The sequence below is a fragment of the Malaya genurostris genome, chromosome 1, assembly GCF_030247185.1.
Source record: "Malaya genurostris strain Urasoe2022 chromosome 1, Malgen_1.1, whole genome shotgun sequence".
In the NCBI taxonomy this organism is placed as follows: Eukaryota; Metazoa; Arthropoda; class Insecta; order Diptera; family Culicidae; genus Malaya; species Malaya genurostris.
In genome coordinates this window covers 119099358-119122028 of record NC_080570.1, presented here as the reverse complement: position 1 = coordinate 119122028, position 22671 = coordinate 119099358, and the positions used below count along the sequence as shown (strand labels likewise).

The following is a 22671-nucleotide window of genomic DNA, read 5'->3' as shown; positions in this document are numbered from 1 at the left end:
GTTTTTATTTTGTTTCATTTACTCCACGGCGGATTCAAGTTTGAACTTGCATTCAAGCTTGAACGCAAATTGTTTACAGGTTTGAAACAATATCGATACTTGTCCAAATAAGATCGATTTAACGCTGCTTGCATTGTTTATTTTTGACGGGTTATAATTCTCAAACCAATCGAATGTAAACTATTGAAACCGATTCCAATGAAATGCACGGGAAATAAAATTGATACCTTCCGAAATCAAAACTCAATGGCATCAATTTGACAACCAAAATGCCACCGATATCGCCCCTGGCCTTCAATCCCACCAGTCGTCGTCCGGTGAATAAATCCAGCCAGGACAATTTATTTATTGACTCGTAGAGTCCTTGACAAATGGTAAAATAAGTGACCGACGTCGACGTTGGTGGGGGTTCTGGACGGCGTGGATGGTTGATTGGCTTGCTAGCCCTTTGCAACCGACCGAGTTAGCGAAAAAAAATCGAAAAATAAAACGATGGCATGTCTTTCAGCAGGAGCCGGTAGGTTCATTTTGTGTGTGGTATGTTGGTATGTTGATGCATGCACACCTCGTCGATTGCAACCGCAGTTCACCTGGGACGGTATGTCCGCGAAACGCTTCAGAAAAAATGTCCTTCTTGCGTGTTGACCACGGAAATTTCCGCCTACGAAATAGGTGCATTTGGTGCCCACAAAGACCGCGCTCGATGGTCGTGAGCGAGGTCACGACTTGTGGACGATGAGGGGCATATGGCTAATAAATCATAATTATCATTAAATTGCATGAGTAACTTTTTTTTCTCGATGCTAGGTATTTTAGTTTAATTTCCGAAAGACGGTGCCTTAATTGACCATTTTTCATTGGAAATTTTACACGAATTTTATTATTGTTGATTCCAGTATAGAAGCTTTGAACCTGCGGTGGTCCCTTAAACCAAAGATAAACTTTCAAATCATTTCTATTAAAAAGGGTGATTTTTTGCTGGTTTCATTGTCAAACTTGTTCAGTATGGTCTACAATATGAAACCTCACTATAGTGATATTGAACTGGATGAGATTTTGCCCGTTCGCGCTCACCAAGTTTTATCATCGATGATATTTGTTTATTTGATTTTTTTTTTTTGAACACTGCTCTGTTCCTTAAGTTTGCGGGTTTTTATGCGAATATCAAAAGTTATTTCAACGCCATAAGCTAATTCGTATGGATTGTCGAAGTTTCACGATTTTTCTATAGGTCTTCCAAGTTATGCGGACTCTCGAAGTTTTGTGAATTAGGGTAACAGAGGTATTTTGGTCCACCTAACAAACTTTATTTTAATCGAATCGATTTAATCGATGTTAAGTAACCCATGTTGCAACTAATCACATTATATTTCCTATTGCGGGAGGGTAATATCTATTACAACATTTTGTGGAAATTTTAACAAAGTGATCCAAAATAAAATCAATCCTAAAGTGGGCCAAAATATCTCTGTTACCCTGTTCAATTCCGAATTTTGCAAATAAATCAAATGCAAAGTCGATTTTACAAAAATATATTTTTCATCAAAACAATTTGTTCTCTAGCTTTGAGGATTTTTTTACGCGGATTTTCTAAATTATGCGTTTTTTTATGCGAATCTCTGAAGTTACGAGAATTTCTGAAGTTACGCAGTTTTTATCTCGCGCGGTTTTTTTACGTGGTACGTATCTTCCGCCTAAAAAAAGTCCTCAGTGTAATTTATCTGAATTCCTGCGGTTTTGCGAATTTTCCGAAGAATGAAGATTTGGAACGTGATGCGGAATTCCAAAGATAAGCGATGCTCTATGAATTTTTCAGAAGTTTGTTGTAATTTCAGATAAATTTCCAACACGTGCGGTTTCTTATGCGGATTTCTAATTTTTTTGCGATTTACCAAATTATGCGAATTTTAGAAACTTTGCGATTTCCGAAATAAGATAATTTTAATTTTTTAAACTCTAGTCATGTTTTTTAAACGCAAATACTCGAAATTTGGCGGGTTTAAGAAGATACTCGTTTTTTTGTTTGTGATACTCATCGTATGAGATGGAATTCTTTGAAAAAAAAATTGGATCCAGCTTCGCATAATTTCATAAACAAATATCTTCTCGCAAATAAAGTACATTATATTTTTAAAGTCGAAAACCATTTTAAAACCGCTGAAAAAAATAGCCTAAGAATTTGATCAACTTGATTCCCATTTCACGTCACAAAACTTAGGCTAAAACTATAAATTCATACCGAGGAATGAGAGATAAATGTGCAATAATTTTTTTGTAGCGACGCTAAAATTCGAATCTGTAATGCTTCAGATTTCCTATTTTTCTTTTTAGTCAACCGCATTGAATAGATCTCATTTAAATAGCTTTAATATATGAGATAAATCTTTGAGCTGAGGGGAATATGGGTTCGGTTACCCTAAAACGGGTCGCTTCTGAGTTGAATATTTATTACAAAGGATGCTAGTTCTACCAGTCAGTTGTGGTATGTTCAAGCCCCGAGCTGGAAGGATTTTCAGTGGTAATAGAATCGTAGCACTAAGCATAAAACGATTCTGTTCTCTAAGAATTTATTTCGTAGTCTGTTAAAACAGAATGGTCAAATTGCACGAAAAAAATCAATATCAAGACTTCGCTTTACCTCCCAATGAAGTTATCTATCAGGAAAATACGCTGAAAAATTCAATGCTAAAGCTCACTTATCACAACCCAGCGAGTGATGGAGGAAAATTTGATGGGAATACGCATGGCTTGTTCAGTGCCTACTACTTGCGAGACGGTATAATATGGACAAAACTAGCAGCTAAGCCACATCGGCCATTACATGTATGAGCATGAGCATGTGCTTTACTTTTTGATTTTATAGTTTTTCATCAATGTGTATGTTATATGCAATATACATAAGTTTTTCTTCGTCGTGGCATCCACAATACATAGTACTTCAAACCTAATACATTTCGAATATCATATTAGTATGTTGGTATTCATTAATTAATCTAAACACTGTTTTTATCAAGCGGTTTGCTTTTATAAATTACATTGAATAAAATTCATTTATTTCGTGCATGATCTTATAACTATTTTAGATTTGTTTGTATCAGTTCTTCACTTTTATTCAATATAAGATAGCTGACTATTGGTTGAACTCATGGAAGAGAAAGGAGTTGACAATAAAATAAAATTTAAATTGGAACTCCAATGGACTTAATGAAATGATGAAGAAGTTTCATGTAAGAAAGGGCACGACAAGCAAGAATGTCGCGAACACATTGGATAGTCTATCTTGGGTACGGAAGGAATTCATCAGTTTAGATCTGACATCACGATACTCCACGCATGTCCAAACGACATGATCAATATCGCGATAACCTTCGCCACAAGCACAATGAAAGTCCAATTTGAAGGAGATGTGCATCTAACGTGTAGTGATTGGACATGAGTCTGGACATCACACGAATGAAATCCCTACACACATTCAGTTCCCTGAACCATGCCTTTGTCGATATTTTAGGAATAATTAAGTGCCTCCACCGACCCAGATCATCTTTATCCCAAGAAGCTTGCCAGTATTCTTTGGCGAGACGTGCTATAGAATTCGTTGAAAGCAATCGGTCTCTCATAAATTTCACCCTCATTAGCACAACGTTTGGCTAAAATATCGGCTCTTTCATTGCCTGGAATGGAACAATGAGCCGGGACCCAAACTATTGTGATTTGATCATTATTATTCTATATGTCGTTCAGGTATTGTCCAAGAAAAACGGCTCATTCTTGCCAGTCATGCTTGAGCGAATGGTTTCAATTGCACTCAGACTATCTGTAAAGAGAAAATAATGGTTTGGAGATAATGTGAGGATTACACTCAAACTATAATGAACTGCTGCTTAATCTGCTATATAAACAGATGCAGGTTCTTTAAGCCTCGACTAGCCTTTCGAAGTTATTAATAACTAGGACATTCAGTACCTCACATCTTATTAGCAGTCGTGAAGAAAGCTCCCAAAAGCGTTCTTTTAATGGAAGAACTCCCGCCAGAACTTCGAGACTCATTGTATGTGTCGAATGCATATAGCCTAAGGCGATTCGCAAATAACGATACTGAATTCGCTCTGATTTGATAATATGGGAGTTTGCAGCGGAACAAAAACAAACGCATCCATATTCCATCACTGAAAGTATGGTTGTCTGATACAATTTTATTAGATCTTCCGGATGAGCACCCCACCAAGATCCTGTTATTGTTCGAAGAAAATTTACTCTTAGTTGGCATTTCGTTATCAAATATCTAATGTGTCCTTTCTACTGACAAAAGATTGTGCTAATAATTATTTATATCCACTGGAAGTCCATGTTGGTGGAACTTGTCTGAAAGAACATCAATGGAAACTGAATCAAATGATTTTTTAATGTCCAAATACAGATGCCATCTGTTGTTTTTGAGTGAAGGCAATATGGATGTCAGACGAAAGTAATGCAAGGCAATCATTCGACCCAAGTGTCGAGACGTCGAAGAATAATTTTTTCGAACAATTTTCTGATGCAGGACAACATTGCAATGGGTCTATATGAGTTGTGATTGGAAGCTGGTTTCCCCGGTTTTTGAATGGCGATAACTTTCACTTTAGGTGGAACAATATTTTGCACAAGAAACTTTTTGAACAATTACAACAAACGTCTTTTTGCGAGGTCGGACAGATTCTTCACCAAGTTTAATTTAATCCTGTCCAACCCAGGAGCGTTATTGTTACAAGTCATGAGTGCTATGGAAAATTCCAACATATGCAAAAAAAGATTGATTGTAATCGTTGTATCTAAGTTTTCCTGTTACCTTAAAGCATGCTTCAGATAGAATTGGAACAAAGACAATTGCCTGTATTTCAGTTATTTTTTGGAACATCCCCCCGAGCCGTTGCCAAGTAAAATTTTTGGCCTGGGATTTGCCCGAAGTCAGCCTTGACATAGGTTTCATCGTCCATCAGAAGACACCCATCGAACTTGGTCAGCACCTGGTCATATAGTTTCCGAGCACGAATTTTGACCACACTATTCTGTTTTATGGTCCCGGAGTCGAGTTCTCCTCACGGTATCATGGGCAGCACCGAATTTCCTGGCCAAATCAAGGTCCGACAGATTAGGATTCCTCTTAATCGTCTTCAAAATCTTACCACGAAGTTTCCGGTCGACAGTTCCACTCCGACGATTGGCTTGAGGCTTCCGAATCGTCGTCAATGTTTCCTTTTACCATTTGATAACGCGCCATACGGTATTTCTGGGCAATTTCAGCTGTTTAGCTAGCCTAGATGATGAAATACAAATAGCAGTAAGTTTTAAAAGTATTAAAATAAAGCCAGATTTTTGTTTTTTGTTCAATCGGTGTTCCATACTCAATAATTCTACTGAATAACAAGATTTCGGATAAAGAAATTTCTCCTAGGAGGTGCTATACTTAATTTAGACAACAGAAAAGATTTTAAAGTAAAAAAAATCATTTCTCGGAAAAACTTCCCTGTTATTATTATACCTAATTCTCGCTTTAACGATTGAAAGCGTTCTAGTGCCGCACTAAAGCAATTTCAATTTATTACCTCTCTTCAAAGATTTATGAACTCACGGTCATAACTGTTAGTACCACCACACATTGCAGCAGTCCGTGTTCGGTGTCACGAAACAAATGTCACGAAGCATATTTCCTAGTTATACCTACCTACTTCTAATTCATAATTCGCTTGACTACACTAAAAAATCCAAAGAAATCCAAACTTCTTCTGAAAGGAAGACGCTACCGAAAATTCGATTATCCTGGCACAAAAAAAAAGACACACCGAAGGTATTTCGATTGTCTGTCGCGTCAGCATTTTCCTTTTTAAATTGTTTCGGGTTGATTTTGATTGATCGTGCAAATTGGTTCCGGCCGCCAAAGCCGGAATGTGTGTATGACTTCTGGTGACCGTGGAAACCGCACCCAATGACGCGGGGGTGGTGGCGACTTTTGTGCATTACGGAAGTACACAGGCCAACTGTGTAGTAAATAAATGGTTGGTGGATTCATTTTTATTCTGTTCCAGCATGTCACATGCAGGGGCACATTGGCACACATTGAGGGACTAACTATTTACTGTTACCGAAGTTCTACACTGTCGCGTTTGATCCTTGATAGGCGACCACCGTGGCACGAATGATGACCATGGTGAAGGAATGGTTGATGATGTGTGCGGATGAGGGGGGAGTTGAGAGACCACATGTCGGAAGTGAATGCGATTGCGATTGTTTTAGTTAACCTCTGTTTGTACGGGAACGACCGGCTGGATTGGCGACGGAAACAGGATGTAGGCTTCAGTCCGATAAGTGAGTGAGGAACATTAGCGGTTATCTGATTGCTGAGTTGATTTGCGTGTTGTTTGATGACAGTTATCGTAGATAGTATAGTATTTAGATAGTTTGAGCTTGGAATATATGAACTCAATTTTTGAAACGAATGAAGAAAAATATACTCATTAGTAAATGAACACATGAAGTCCAGACATTGCATTAGGCTTTGGACTTTCGTGCAAAAAGCAAATTTTGAAATTTTGTATGAAACTATTGTCTTCCATCATCAGAGCTCGTACATTCGTTTTCGGTACATTTTCTTTCATGATTTTCTGTTAGTCCTTCATCTAATCGATACTCTTCTGAAGTTGCCTCATGACTCAGAAGGTTTCGATAGAAAGGAGTTCAAGACAGAAAAAAATAACCGCTTGTGTGAAACTACGTCCTTTTAGAAGCAATCCACCATATTTTCTCGATATCATTGTAGCACTTCTGTCAAACCAAGCCAAAATTTTTAAGGTCCATTGTGAGCTTTAATGTACGGAAGAATACGTTTTTTTTTTAGAGAGAGAGTCCACAGTCTTTCTTATTACAAAATCTGTTATTTTGTCCATAGTTGCAAATACCTTGCCGAATCATAAGTTTCCTGGCGTTGAAATTAATTTTAACTTGCAAGGCACAATACATGGCTTCATACAACTTTTGTCCGGCAGGCTGATCATCATCCATCTTCACGTACATTTCGTCGTTCATGGGGATGCATTCTTCGTACTTCAAAAAAGCCTCACTGTACAACTTCCTGGTACGCATTCTGACGACTGGACGACTTTTTCTATATCCTGTTTAACCTGTATTTGTCATTCTCTGGATATAATATCGTGTTTTATAAGAGCACGGTTTCAGTTTCAGCGAGCTAGTGTTATTCGCATTCACGACAATCCGGTTGGGTCTCTGACATCACCCACCCGCCATTTCATTATTATTTCACTGGAACTAAAAACTATAATAATTAGAGGGATACGTTTATTTTACCAAGTCAAAACGAAGGAAAGCTTATTCCAACAATTTCCAAGCGATATGTTGATTTGTTTTGTAGAAGATATTCAATATCTTAGCAAGCAACCGTTAATAATTAGTGCTGTTGATATCCAAAAAAACATGGCTTTCCGACAAAGTTAATTAAACTGATTACTGCGACGCTCGATGGATCGAAATCACTACTTTCGTTAGATGGATTGAAGCAAAGCGACGCGCTCTCAAATTCGTTGTTCAAAATAGCGCTCGAAGGTACCATACGAAGATCCGGCGTGCAGAGAAACGGAACCATCGTCAATAAGTCACACATGCTTCTTGGTTTTGCAGACGATATTGATATTATTGATGTGGATCGTAGAGCTGATGAAGAGGTATTGTGCCCTTCAAGAAAGAAGCTGCGAAAATAGGATTGACGATAAACTCTACCAAGACAAAGTACATTATGGCTGATAGAGAACAGGGCAGCCCAAGCGGTTGTTAGGATCCGAGGAGGAGATTGAAGGGGTACTATACGAGGTTGTTGACGAGTTAATATATCTTGGACCATTGATAACATGTGTTAATGATATAGGCCGCGAGGTAAAAAAGCGTGTTGCAGTTGCTAATAGGGCTTTCTGAGGACTCCGTAGCCAGGTGAAGTCTCGTAGCTTGCAAATACGCACAAAACTTGCTCTATACAGCATGATAGTTGAAGGAAACAGATGTTCGAGTACTCGGCGTCTTTGAGAGAAAAATCCTGCGCTCAATACTCGACGGCAAAGAAGAGAATGGAGAATAGCACAGACGCATGAATCATGAGCTGTACCAAGTTTACAAAGATGCGGACATTGGAAGGCTTATGAAACACGGCAGACTACAGTGGGCTGGACATGTAACAAGAATGCCGGAAGAGAGAATGGCCTACTCAGCCGAGAACCTGGGAGAGGTCGTCGAATGCGGGGTAGACATGGCACTCGCTGGTTGTGCGCAATCGTAGAGGATGCACGCTCAGCGGGAGTACAGAGCGACTGGAGAACGACGCCTCATGAGTATCCTGTAAAGCTGCAATTCGTTCGGTCATGTTCCGAAGACGGGATGTGCACCAGTGAAGAAAAGTAAAGTAAGTAGTATGTTAGATATCCAAATTAAAACAAAATTATTACGAATAGATTGGCAGATAATTTACATGAATTGAATCACGAAAACTATACTAGAACTTGGCGTTGAATTTATTAGTGACGACGCTTGCTCTTGAAAAAACCCTATTTTAATCCACCTAGTGGTGTAATGATGCCTTTCTCATATCAATCATACTATCATATATAACACTTGGTATTCTTCAAAATAATTTTCTTCGATTCTTAACAGAATAACCGAAATCGGTTTGTTTGACCGTCTACTGATAAAAACTATCAATTGGAAAAGATTTGAGGTTTTTCCCCATTTTCAGTGATGGTATACAATTTTTAACCCACTTTACCCTATATTTCCGGATCCGGAAGTTAGTTTCGCATGAAATTCAGGAATTACGTATGGGACCACGGGACCTTTCATTTGAACCTAAGTTTGTGAAAATCGGTGGCGCCATTTATGAGAAAAGTTAGAACACATATTTTCTTTTTTAATGTGGAACACATTTTTGTTTTCTATATAGGGGTGCAAATTAGAAACTCAAGCAAAATACACGTAGAAATGTGGTCAGGTTTTGAACAATTACAGCTCAATCATTTTTGTATCAATTATTAATATTATGTCACCATTTGATTGGAAATATTTCTACGTATTGATTTGAATGTTCATAGCCATGTATTTTTAATTGTATATCATTGAAATGTTGATTAATAGCTAGCACTGTCCTATTTTGTCTGCAAAAAATCTCCGGCATACCGGATTTCCCTGCCATAGTCGACGGTTTTGAAGGAGTAAGCGATATATCGAATGGAAAGCAGTGCTCTGATTAGTCAATCGATGCAAAAGCGAAGCTGTTGGAAGCACGCGAAGCTATAAATAGAAGCAAAACTATAGCTAATGTTTCAGTCCTACACGTAGCTTGCTAGAGATAGGTTGTTGCTAGACAGCAAGACAAAAAGTGCCATAAAACGGTTTGAAGCTTTAATTGGTATGCTCTGATCTTGTGTCATGCAAGCTCGGATGAAATTCCATGTTATGTCGTTTCGCCTGAGAAATTGACAACTACCCCAGGGTAAATTTTGAGTGCATAAGATAAATTTCCAATTTATATAAGATGAACTCGATTGATAATAAGAAAAAGTTTATCGGTATTGATTGTAGATTATTAGAAATTTTGGATGTCTTGTTCCACATCAATGGCTCGAACAACCCCATGGGGCTGATCCTTGTAGTTTTTTTTTTGCACATTTTACCCCATAACTCTCAAACCAGAAGTCGGATCCAAATAATATTCAGGAATTTTTTATGGGACCTCAAGACCTTTCATTTGAATCTAAGTTTGTGAAAATCGGTTCAACCATCGATCATCGCGATACTCAAAACCATCTTGTTCTGGAGCCAACTTTCGCATATCTCCGAAGTTTAATTTCTCTGACTCCCGTCCTGCTGTTGTGATCGCTCCAGACAGAACAAAGATTAAGTGAGTGCGTAGAATGTTTCGCACTGTCCTTCGTGATGCAATAAACGCTCCAGGAGAAATTATTGAGAAGTAAAACTTCTCGTGCTGCCGCTGTGCTGCACTCCGTTCCAGAAAAAAGTTGAAATGCGTAAAATGTTTCACACTGCCCGTCGTGCTGTGGGAACCGCTCCAGAAAGAATGATGAAAAAATTCCAACCTTCCAAGTTTTTACTTTTCCAAAACTGCGTGGATGTTTTCTGGCAGCCCCGATAACATGTTCTGAGTGGGTCGTGAAAACATTGGTCTATTCAAACTGATTTTTCAATAGTGTACTATTGGAAAATATTTCCACTTGTACTATACACATTTAAGTTAAGAATTTTCGAATAGATTGGTGGTTGCGACATTTGAATCCATCAACAAATGAACGAAGTTATATGCGTTCAAAACTTTCCTGGTGTCTTGAATGACTCACGTTTGTGGCCAATCAAACTCATTCCTTCGTGTGCTGCACTAGGTGAATGTCATTCGTTTTAGTGTAAATCTCTGGTAACGTATGAAGGTTAGTGTACTACAATGTTTTCCACTTGGAAGGTGGCAGGTTACTTTACTAAAATATGCCAAATATTTTAGAAATTCATGAGACGTTGATATATGATGTAATCTCAACAAAAAATCACGCGTGATTTTCTGTATCAGCGAAACTTGATGACGAATTTTCACCCACAGCAAGATAGAAGTTGAAGTTGAAGAGATATTTGAAAGAGAGAAGAGCCTCCGATAATACGTCGATGCTGAATTACCACTACGTACCAGTTCGACACCGAAGCGATTCGGGCAAGATTTAAGTATTATATTTTCATCAATAAAAAAATCTCTAATGAATAAATTCGATACTGAATCGCAACTGAGAAATAATGACTGCAATGTTTTCGATGTACGTGGGGTGGTTAATATGAACAGACATATTTTTGCCACATGCCAAATAGTGATTATAGCGACGAAAGGTTGACTGTTTACACTGCACTATTTAGATTAAACCCAATAAAATGCTATTTAGTATGAATTTGATTCATAGTAGTAACAGGAGCACAGCATCGTCAGCAAGTCTCGAACACACAGCAGGCGCAGTGTTTGAATGGCGCGTTTGAATTGGCATAGCGGTAGTCTGCGCTCCTGTTACTTCTGCGTACGTTATTCAAGCTAAATGGCATGGCTTGGCTAATATTTTTTAATCAGCTGCATAACATGCTTAACGATTGTTTTTATTATCATTACAACTATTATTAGTCACAGCACTTGCTGCTTTTAGTTGTGCCGAATAAATTTCAAATACATGAGCTCCACTTATCAACCACCCTATTCACACTGAATATTTTCAGAAAGTTTGTTCATCGTCTAATGTGTTCTGCAAAGGGTTGAGATACAACGGCTATGAAAATTTTCTGTTCGAAAACCATATCAGATATATTCAGTTCGCGAACTTTTTTTCTTAACTATCATCGAGCAGAATGTTCGCTAGTGAACTTTTCACAACTGATTTTTTTGCCATGCGAAATCAGTTTCAGTAAGAATCGCGTTATCAAAAAATCAGTACTGAACTTCTCTGCAGTGAGTTTTCTGATCGTCCAGGACCAGCCAAGAGGTCGTAGAGAATCCGGTGGCAAATATAGACCACTCGGTCCCTGCTTAAAGACTGTACCAGAAAGTATGGACCCAACCAAAAACCGCTGCCATTTCGCAATGATTCAGAATCTGTCAATATTTATGGCTGCGTCCTGTTGCTTACACTCTTCTCTAACCACTTGTGCAGTTGTTTATTAGTTTTCATTAGTTTGTTTCGAAATGCGTGGACTTTCAACAGAACAACGTCGAAGAATTGTGTACAAATGGTGCACAGAACCCGGACTGTCACTGAGAAAGATAGCAAAAATGGAAGGAGTAAGTGAAAAAGCCGTGCGAAAAGCAATCAGGAAGTTCGGTGAGGATAAATCGAAAACGGGTCGAAAAAAGGTCCTGCTAACCCTCAGTTGGATAAACGTATACTGAAGGCGTTCGAGCAAAAGAAGGAGGTTTCAGTTCGGGATGTGGCCAAAAACGTGGGCACTTCGAAGTCAAATGTTCTTCGTACTAAAGAACGTTTGAGTCTTCGAACCTATAAGAAGCAGAAACAACCAAAACGTAGTCCGAAACAAGAAGCATCGATCAGTCCGAGGGTTCGAAAGCTGTACAATACGATTATTGCTGGAAATTTGAACTGCATAATCATGGACGACGAAACCTACGTGAAACTCGATTACAAATCCTTGCCTGGAGTACAATATTATTATACGGTACGAGAAGGGCAAGTGTTAAACCAGTCCGAGGCATCGATTGAAGTCGAAAAATTTGGTAAGAAAGCCATGGTCTGGGAAGCAATTTGTAGCTGCGATAAGATTTCGAAACCCTTCATCACAACTGCTTCAATGAACAGTGAAATATACATCAAGGAATGTTTACAAAAACGACTTCTACCCATGATTCGAAGCCACAAGGATCCTGTTGTCTTCTGGCCAGATCTTGCTTCTTGCCACTACTCAAAACAACGGTAGAATGGTATACTACCAAAAATGTCACTTTCGTCCCAAAAGACATGAATCCGCCAAATTGCGCACAACTTCGACCAATTGAGGAATTTTGGGCATTAACGAAGGCACATCTTAGGAAACATGTCTCGGCAGCCGAAACCATTCAACAGTTCGAAAAAGATTGGAAAAAAGTGTCAAAACTTGTCGCCAAGAAGTCTGTACGGAATTTAATGAGGAACGTTCGCAAGAAGGTGCGCCAGCTAGTCTACAATGGCTAAGTAGCAAATGTTGAGAATAATATTCTGTTGTTGTAGTCTAATATTATCAGTATATCGAATATAATTTGAATATCTAACACTTGTGAATTATTTACAGCGAAATCAAATTGCGTCCATACATACTTTCTTGGACAGTCTTTACGTATCGAATTCAGGAAGTTTTTCGTTTTGTGTACCGTACTTACTATTGAGATCGTATTGTTTACCAAAACATATCCCTGATATGTATGTTCTATTGTCCAGCAAACAAGATTAAAGATCCACAGAAAATTTTGGTTAAAAACTTCTTCTGTGCATAAAATTAGAAAAAAAGACTCAACAGCTTGTTTTGTTCGGACTTTCTAGTCTCTCCCAAGCAGGACACCTTTGTTCTAGAACCGAAGAAAAAACAAAACATTTCCATAATCACTCCATAATAATCGTCGTTATGACGTGCAGAAAAAAGGGACAGAGTGTGAATCACACATCAACTTAAAAATTCATGCACTGGCCTAGTTATCCCCTTCGCTTCGGAAACCCACTCCACCCACCGTTTTCCTGACCCGGGATCCGTGAGTGAGTCTACTCTCCAGTCTACAATCGCATAAATAAACCTAACCAAGCGGCGACGGGAAGGGCTCGTGTGTGTGCGTGTGTGTGTGTGTGTGTGTGTGTGTGCTTTTCCATGTCCTCGCACGGACACACGGCATCTCAGTCTCGGTTCGGACACCCCCTAAAGCGAGCGCACCTGTTATTGTTTCCACGCGTTCGGTTACGTTTACACGGATTCGGACGGGTTTTCCTGCAATTCTATTTTAGAAGGAAGAAAACAAGGAAACCGATGTGAGAGTGATAGTCGGAACCCTATCGGCGAGTAGGAAAATCGTGTCTCCGATTAGGATCTACGCGTAATTTCAGTGGCGGTGGCGTTTTTGGAGGTGGTTCACCTTTCCTCGCTTTGTTCGGTAAGAGTTGACTGTTTTTAAATGTTACATACATGTGACAGGGGTAAATTTGGTTTCTACCCATCGGAAGGTTGGCCCGGAATTGTCCCTGACCAGTCACAGTTAATATATTTCAGGTGAAAGGTGTTCGTTTATTTCTTTTGTACAGGAATTAAGTGAAGAAATCAAAATAGGGAATCGTACTATGTGGTAATGTAGTCAACTTATCTTGGTGTTTTGACTAGTAGTATTGGCACAGAAAAAAAAAGATTTTTGCGTTAGAAAGCTTTCTAGTGAGGTGAAAAATGACCATCGTTTTCAATGTGAAAAAAAAAAGATGTTACTGTACCGATCACTATCCTGAGAAATTTCATAAAATAATAGCAGAAAACAGTGGCAAAATCAGAATAATTTTGCTCTGATTTTCATAAAACTTCGTACACGTTTTCAGTGTGGCAAACCATTTGTTTTTCTCGCATGATGCCTTTCTCATATCAATCATACTATCATATATAATACTGTGGTATTCTTCAAAATAATTTTATTCAATTCTTAAAAGAATAACCGAAATCGGTTTGTTTGACCGTCTACTGATAAAAACTATCAATTGGAAAACATTTGAGGTCGATTTAGAAAAATGTTTAAGTTTTTCCCTATTTTCAGTGATGGCATACTACTTTTAACCCACTTTACCCTATATTTCCGGATCCGGAAGTCGGATCCGCATGAAATTCAGGAATTACGTATGGGACCACAGGACCTTTCATTTCAACCTAAGTTTGGGAAAATCGGTCGCGCCATCTATGCGAAAAGTTAGAACATATATTTTTATTTTTGAACACTTTACCCCATAACTCCCGAACCGGAAGTCGGATCCAAATAATATTCAGGAATTTTGTATGGGACCTCAAGACCTTTCATTTGAATCCAAGTTTGTGAAATTCGGTTCAGCCATCTCTGAGAAAAGTTAGTGCACTTATTTTCACACTATTTTGCACATTTTACCCCATAATTCCGGAACCGGAAGTCGGATCCAAATGATATTCAGGAATTTTGTATGGGACCACAAGACCTTTCATTTGAATCTAAGTTTGTGAAAATCGGTTCAGCCATCTCCGAGAAAAGTTAGTGCAAAAAAACGTTACATACACACATACGCAGACACACACACATACACACACACATAAACACACAGACATTTTGCGTACTCGACGAACTGAGTCGAATGGTATATGACACTCGGCTCTCCGGGCCTCGGTTCAAAAGTCGGTTTTCACAGTGATTGTATAACCTTTCTATATGAGAAAGGCAAAAAGAAAATCATATAAAAAACTAGAAAAAAAACCTCCCTTCATTATTTTTTTGAAAGAAATTTTAGGAGGGGACGCTAATAGCGTGATGGGTAAGTCGATGTCTTTCATGCAGCCCACCTGGGTTTGATTCCCAACCCCACACATAGGGCCAGAAGGTTTGACTGGCCCGAAGAGGAAAATGACCTTAAGGTTAAAGCCTCTAACAGATCGGCTGAAAAGTTCGTATCGTTTCTATGAGAGGGCGCCACTAGAATTAAATCCATACCATTTTCAGTTAGTACCAACCTTCAAAAGATACGTGTATAAATTTGACAGCTGTCTGATTATTAGTTTGTGAGATATGCATTTTGAGTGAAGCTACTTTTGTTATTGTGAAAAAAATGGAAAAAAGGAATATAACAATGGACGAAACATGGCTCCATCACTTCACTCCGGAGTCCAATCGACAGTCAGCTGAGTGGACTGCACGCGATGAACCGAACCCAAAGCGTGGAAAGACTCAACAATCGGTCGGTAAGGTTATGGCGTCTGTATTTTGGGATTCGTCTGTATTTTGGGATTCGCATGGTCGACTACCTTGAAAAGGGAAAAACCATCAACAGTGACTATTATATAGCGTTATTAGAGCGTTTGAAGGACGAAATTTCAAAAAAACGGCCTCATTTGAAGAAGAAAAAAGTTTTGTTTCATCAAGACAATGCACCGTGTCACAAGTCGATGAAAACCATGCTGAAATTGAACGAGTTGGGCTTCGAATTGCTCCCTCATCCACCGTATTCTCCAGATTTGGTCCCCCAGTGACTTTTTCCTGTTCTCAGACCTCAAGAGAATGCTCGCTGGTAAAAAATTTAGAAGCAATGAAGAGGTAATCGCTGAAACTGAGGCCTATTTTTAAGGCAAAGGACAAATCGTACTACAAAAATGGTATCGAAAAGTTGGAAGATCGCTATAATCGCTGTATCGCCTCTGATGGCAATTATGTTGAATAATAAAAACGAATTTTGGCAAAAAAATGTGTGTTTCTATTAAACGATACGAACTTTTCAGCCGAACTGTTATAATCGAAACAAAAAAAAATTTTTTAAACCTTAACTTAAAACCCACAAATTTAGTAAGTGTGAATTGAAAAATAACGAAGCTACAGTTAGAAAAAATTTGCCAATATTTTCAAAACTTCAAGTTTTTTTATAGAAAATAAACGAAAATACGGAAAAAAATCTTCTTAATTTGGCTCAAAATTGTTTAGTTGCTGACCAAACGGACCGATTTCAGCTATATCGGCTCCAAGCTCCCGGTTCCAAAAGCAACAGAAATAGTGGTCAAAGGCTCGAAAATCAAAAACTCTCTTCCTTGTTTCCAGGGAAAGCTGAGTAGGTTTTCACAAATTAAGACTCAAATAAAAGTTTTAAGGTTTCATAGACTGCTAATGACTTTTGTAAGTATCCGACTTCCGTTTCCGTAATAACAGGGTGAAGTGTGTTTAAATTTCAAAACCGTCATACAAAGCGAAAATGAAAAACGAGTTTCTATAAAGTTGGCTCAAAACTGTTTATAAGTTTAAAAAAGTTATATTGGTTTAAGCCCAAAACAAACTTTTTAGTTCTTATTGAAGATTAAAAGAAATTTTTCTTAAAAGAATCCCTTAGTAATAGTTATTAGTACATTAGTTATATGGAAAAAATATCATTACACCACAAGGTGGATTCAAACAAGCTTCACTGCATATTAACTAATTTAAATGGAAGAATTTGTCGTAAGCAATTTTGTGAGATAGAATCGTACAATATGAAAGTGTCGATCCGCGACCTAATTTTACATTTTAAATGGTACTACAGATAAAACTTGGTCAACTCCAACTTGACGTTTTTTTATTCATCGTAACTTAAAATTACCTGCATACCCCTTTCTTTAACATGTGTGTAGCATCGAGCTCACTGATTGATTTTGACATATGTTTATCAGTTGTGAAAAAATCGTCGAATTTTGCTCGCGCATCGCGAATATCCGACCTACTCGCACGCTAAGGTGGTGAAAGAGTGAAAGAGTACGCACGCTAAGGTGGTGAAAGTAGTATCGCGTGATCGATATCATGGTTGGGAATAATCAACAGCTCACGCACACAAACCATACTGAGCACTCTGAAGGATCGTACAGACTAGAGATGGGCAATCCACTCGCCAAAGGTTCAAAAGAACTAGTTCTTATGAAAAAATTAATGAACAACAATTGTTTGTTAAATAACGATTTTTTCAACCGAAATAAAAGTGATTGAATTCCTTAAGAAAGTTAATTATTAACTGTATATTTCTAAACGGTTGTTTTTTTTTAATGCTGTAGTATGCATTTATGCAATTTAGCGAAAGTTGATAAAATGCACAAAAATGAACGATTAGTACATAAAATACATGCAGAAAAGTTACTTCACTCGCGTTTAATACGTTTGTTACCAATAATATATATATTGCATTTGCTCTCGTATGATTCTCGCAGAAACCCACCGAATTTCTGAAGAACGAATGAACCGTTCAGGAGAACTACACAGATAAAAATATTTTGTGAATTTACATCTATTTTCATGCACATATTTGGAGCAGGTAATTAAACATAAAATTACTTTACAATTCTGTACCTTTCAATAAAATTTAATCGCAAAATAAGCGTTAATTGAAATATACATTTATATTCATTGAAAATTCAATGCAATTCAATTTAGTTTTGCATCGATGAAGGTTTTCAATCAAAATTTCGATTCAACCCATGTCTATTCCATGTTACTATTGATTTACATCTCGTGTAAATTTCATTATTTCTTCCTTTGTAGTCCTTTCGGTAGAACTATCGAGTTCTGAATCGGGTCTTTGAAATTAACCGTTTTGTCCATCTCTCCATGTCCAACTACAAAAATATAAACCAATACTCGATTGGTGACTGGGCCAAGTACATTTCTAACTAAAGAATATTACTGCCTTGTTTAAACTACTACCTACTCCGTAATTTATCGAATCGAATAAGTTCAGAAGAGATTGTAAGCTTTCACTGAATATTGAAAATATAAAAAGTGGCCAATGAGGTTGCGGAAACAATTTCTGTTTAGCAAGCATTCTGTAGTAGAAGACTGAAAATGCTGATAATTCCATAGCTTTGGAAAATGTGGATATAGAATTCTTAACGAAAAATATACTCTATAAATCAAGAACGTGTTCCGTATCTACACAAGTTAAAAACCAATACCGTATATAAACAGAGAAAATCTAAGTTTTATTACCTTGGAATAAGTGACAATAATAAGGACAAAACATATCATTTCATTCAATCAAATATTTTTCGTCCATTTTTTTCTTGTTCAACCTTTGTTATTCGTTGACAATGGGCAAAGTAGAAAAGGTCCCCAGGTAAGAAATTTACGTAAACCGGGAGTTCCTACTTTTGGCCAGTGTGAGATAGGAAAAAAGTTATTTTAGAAATGTCATTGAATTACGTTCAGAGTGTATAAACAAAGTATCCTTATGTCGAAATATTCACATGACGGTGCCACCGGTAAAAGTGCGTCTCGAATCAATTCTTGCAATGAGAATTCAGGACAACCCGGCTAAGTCTTTAGTCGGCTGAAATGAATAATTATTCCAAAGCCCAAATGGCAATTTGTTAAAAAATTCATTTTTGCTAGATTGGTGATTATTTTTCACGACATATCATAGCTAGTGATGTTGTCGAAGCTCGTAAGGCTTTTGTCAAGTGTTTTCAATGAAAAATCAAAATGTACTGCGAGGCCTTTTTCGGTCAAAATCTATATTTGACCATTTTGAAAACCCCCGAAATAAACAATAAACACAGACACTGTTTCCGAAAAAGTTCCTTGTTTGACAAGCAATCTGTAGCTTCGGATAAAAAAAAACAATTCCGTAACTTCAGAAACTCAGAATCGACGGAGTTCAGAAGAGATTGTAAGCTTTTACTGAATATTGAAAACTTAAAAAGTGGCCAATGAGGTTGCGGAAACAATTCCTGTTTAGCAAGCATTCTGTAGTAGAAGACTGAAAATGCTGATAATTCCATAGCTTTGGAAAATGTGAATATAAAATTCTTAACGAAAAATATAGTATATAAATCAAGAACGTGTTCCGTATCTACACAAGTGAATACAAAATGCAACCAATTCCGTATATAAACAGAAAAATGATGAAATCCAAGTTTACTTACCTTTTATGCTGTCACTTAGTGTAGTAATAAGCACAAAACATATCATTTCATTCAATCAAAAATTGTCTGTCCAATTTTTTCTTGTTCAACCTTTGTTATTCGTTGACAATGAGCAAAGTAGAAAAGGTCCCTAGGTAAGAAATTTACGTAAATCGTTACGTTTAAATTACGTTTAGAGTGTATAAAGTAAGAACATTCACATAATGGTGCCACCGGTAAAAGTGTGCGTCTTGAATCGATTCTTGCAATGAGAATTCAGGACAATGTGAGTCGGTTAAAGTGTAAAATTATTTCGAATCCCGAATTTTTATTTATTTTTGTTAGATTTGTTGTTATTTTTCACGACATTCCATAGCTAGTGATTTTATGATGAAGCTCGATTGCTTTTGTCGTGTTTTTAATAAAAAAAATAAAAAATCTGAAAACCCGCAAAATAAATTATAAACACAGGACAATGTTCCCGAAAAAAGTTCCTTGTTTGACAGACAAAAGCAATTTCAATGAAAATTTATCAAATTGAATAATTTCAGAAGAGATTGTAAGCGTTTCTGAAAGAGGATTCGTTGACTGTCTTTCCAGGGCCGGATTAACAAGGTGTCACTATGTAAATTCGACCGAAACAGTTGTAGAATGACAAAGTCGTTACGATCTCAAAAACCTTTTTTAATTCACATAGTGGTGAAATTACTTCTTTCTCGTATTACTCATATCTTTAAAAACACCCTCTAGAAAATTCTATCAAGTTTTTTTTTTCAAACTTGAATAAAATCAAAAATTTTCTTTGGGTATAAACTACCATAACCGTAACTACCATTGTGAAAATCGGTTTAACCGTTGCTGAGAAATCGGAGTGAGTTCCGTTTTTAGAGCCTTTCTTCACAATTACCGGTGCATTCTGAAGCGGAAACCGGGGACTGGTAGTCCCAAAGTAGTTTTATATATTCACTAACTAACCAGATGAATTTACCAGTAAATTTTATAATAATTTGCATCTCGTTTCGTTATCACTTTTGAAAAAATTCTCATGAAATTGAAAACTTTTCACTTATCGCACTGTAATACCGGAACCGACAGTCGGATCTGGATCAACTTTTCGGGGAATTTTTAAAGAATTTCTAGACCTTCCATATATATGCAACTTAGTTTGTAAAAATCGGTTTAGAAATTTCCGAGAAAAAAATATTGCCTTGTAGTTCCGGAACTGGAAGTCGGATCGGGATAAAATTCAATAGCGACCCTAATACCTTTCAACGGAATCTGAGTTTGTGAAAATCGATTCAGCCATCTCTGAGAAAATCGAATGATATTATTTGTCACACACACACATTGCGGACATTAGCTCAGTTCGTCGAGCTGAGTCGAATGATGTATGACATTCGGCCCTCTGGGCTTTAGTTCAAAAGTCGGTTTTCACTGTGATTGTACAGCCTATATGAGAAAGGCAAAAATTTCGGGTGGGTAATGTTAGAGACATAACTGGAGGACGTGTATACGAATAAAGCTGACATGTTTCTTTCACATTTTCGAATTTCAATTCAGGAACTGGAACTGAATTTAAGACCAAAATTCGGAACCTGGCTCCGAGTTCAGTGGCAAGCCGAAATCTAGATCAAGAATTTTTTTTTCATGAATTTAGTGCAAGAATATCTAGAACAGAAATCAATTTCAGAATTCTCAAATCCAAAGCCTAATTTCATTCTAGAACTAAATTTTGAGCTTGAATTACGAATCTGAATAAAGGAACTGAACTCAGTTCCAAAAGCTAGTTCCAGAACCCATATTCTGGGTAAAATTCCAGCTGGCAGGTTTTAAATTCTGAATTTGAATTTAGGAATTACAATCTGAAACTGAATTCAGAAAGTAAATTCTGGAAGTGAGATCCGAATAATGATAAAGTCAGTTCCAAATTACTGACTCGGTGTTCAGATCTGGAATTTTGTTTTATAATCCAGGTCTATAATTCATATCTTCAATGTTTGCCTAGAAATCTGACGTTGAATTACTGAATCAGAATTCTGGATACGAACTCCGAACTTAAATTTAAGGTCTAAATTCAGCTCCAAAAACTAGTCAAAAAACCAGCTCCAAAAATCGAGTTCCAGAATCCAGAATTATGAAACTGGATTTTGAAATGAAACCTAAAACCTCCAATTAAGGTTCTGATTTCCGTCCCAAAATTCAATTTTTAGAACTCAGTTCCCGAATCCAATCCAAATGAAATTGTACACCTCGCAGACGGTCTGTTTTCGCTGCGGATGGTTGAATGCGACTGAGACTACCTCATAACCGTCGTTCCAGTGCGAAAAAGGCATGCTGACAATAGAACAGTTGAGGTCCATTGTGGAGAGTAAACTAAAGAAGTGCTAGTCGATGGAAGAATTTCAACTGTCAGTTTGAAGTTCACGAAAACATTTAGAACAAAAGAAAATCTCTAGAATGCACTGATTAAAAAAATCCTTGATGAAGTTCGTTCACCAATTTTTTTTTTCGGGCAGCGATTCGGGATTCCGAAAATGTTTCTTGTTTGGCAAGCATTCTGTAGCAGATGACTAGAAATTCCATAACTTCGGAAAATGTGAATAAAAAAATTTTTATCAAATGGAGTTCATAAATTTGAATTGTTTAGAGAAAAATATAGTCTATAAATCAAGAATGTTTTCTATATCCACACAAGTAAAAAAAAACAACCAAGACCGTATGTAAACAAATGCTAAATTTCAATATTCATAATATGAGTGAGTTTTACAACTAGTAAAATTACTCAGTTCAAGATGCGATGAGTGAATAAAATATTCGTTTATTTTTTATTTTTTCTAAAGATCGATTTTTTAAATATGCCACTTTTGGTGTGTTTATTTTTCAAATTTATACAATTTTTCTAAGTGTGTAAGTTTAGTGTGTGCTGTGAGAAATTGCAATCTTTTGAAAAATCAGAACCAAATCAGAAAAAATGTCCAATAATAAGTACAAAATATATCATTTCATTCCAACAAAAGATAAACGAGTCCATTTTTTCCGTGTTCAACCTTTATGTCGGATACGTTCGAGGTTACCCTAGTTCTTGTGTGGGCACACACGAAGGCCCGTTCACACGTTATCAGGTCGAATAGAATCTGTGCTATCCTTGGAAGTAAAAGTTCGTCGTTAGGTTTCCCTTCCCCATATCATTCATGTGTGCGTCGGATTGTGCTTCACCGATTTCGGAATCGTGTCTGTGCCACGTGATGTAAAATAGCTGTGAATGTTGAAATTGGCTCCAATGCCTGGCTGTTCGGAATTACGGGAATCGATGCTAATGTTGTTGATAAATGATTGTAAGGAAGATAACAGAATGAACTTTGTAAGTTCCGACAAGGTCGGATTTTACATTGACTGTTCTACACTCCATAACAATGATTATTGTATTATTAGAACTGATGTATGAACTTTCAGCTGGTCCGGAATTACCGACTTTACCTTGTGAATGAGAGTGAAACAAGA

The 22671-nt window shown here is 37.3% G+C and overlaps 1 protein-coding gene across 6 annotated transcripts in view; it reads left to right on the top strand.

The window, feature by feature from the left end:
• LOC131425598 (kinesin-like protein Klp10A) overlaps nucleotides 1-22671 on the top strand; it is a 112721-nt gene that overhangs the window by 68239 nt on the left and 21811 nt on the right. The window lies entirely within an intron of this gene.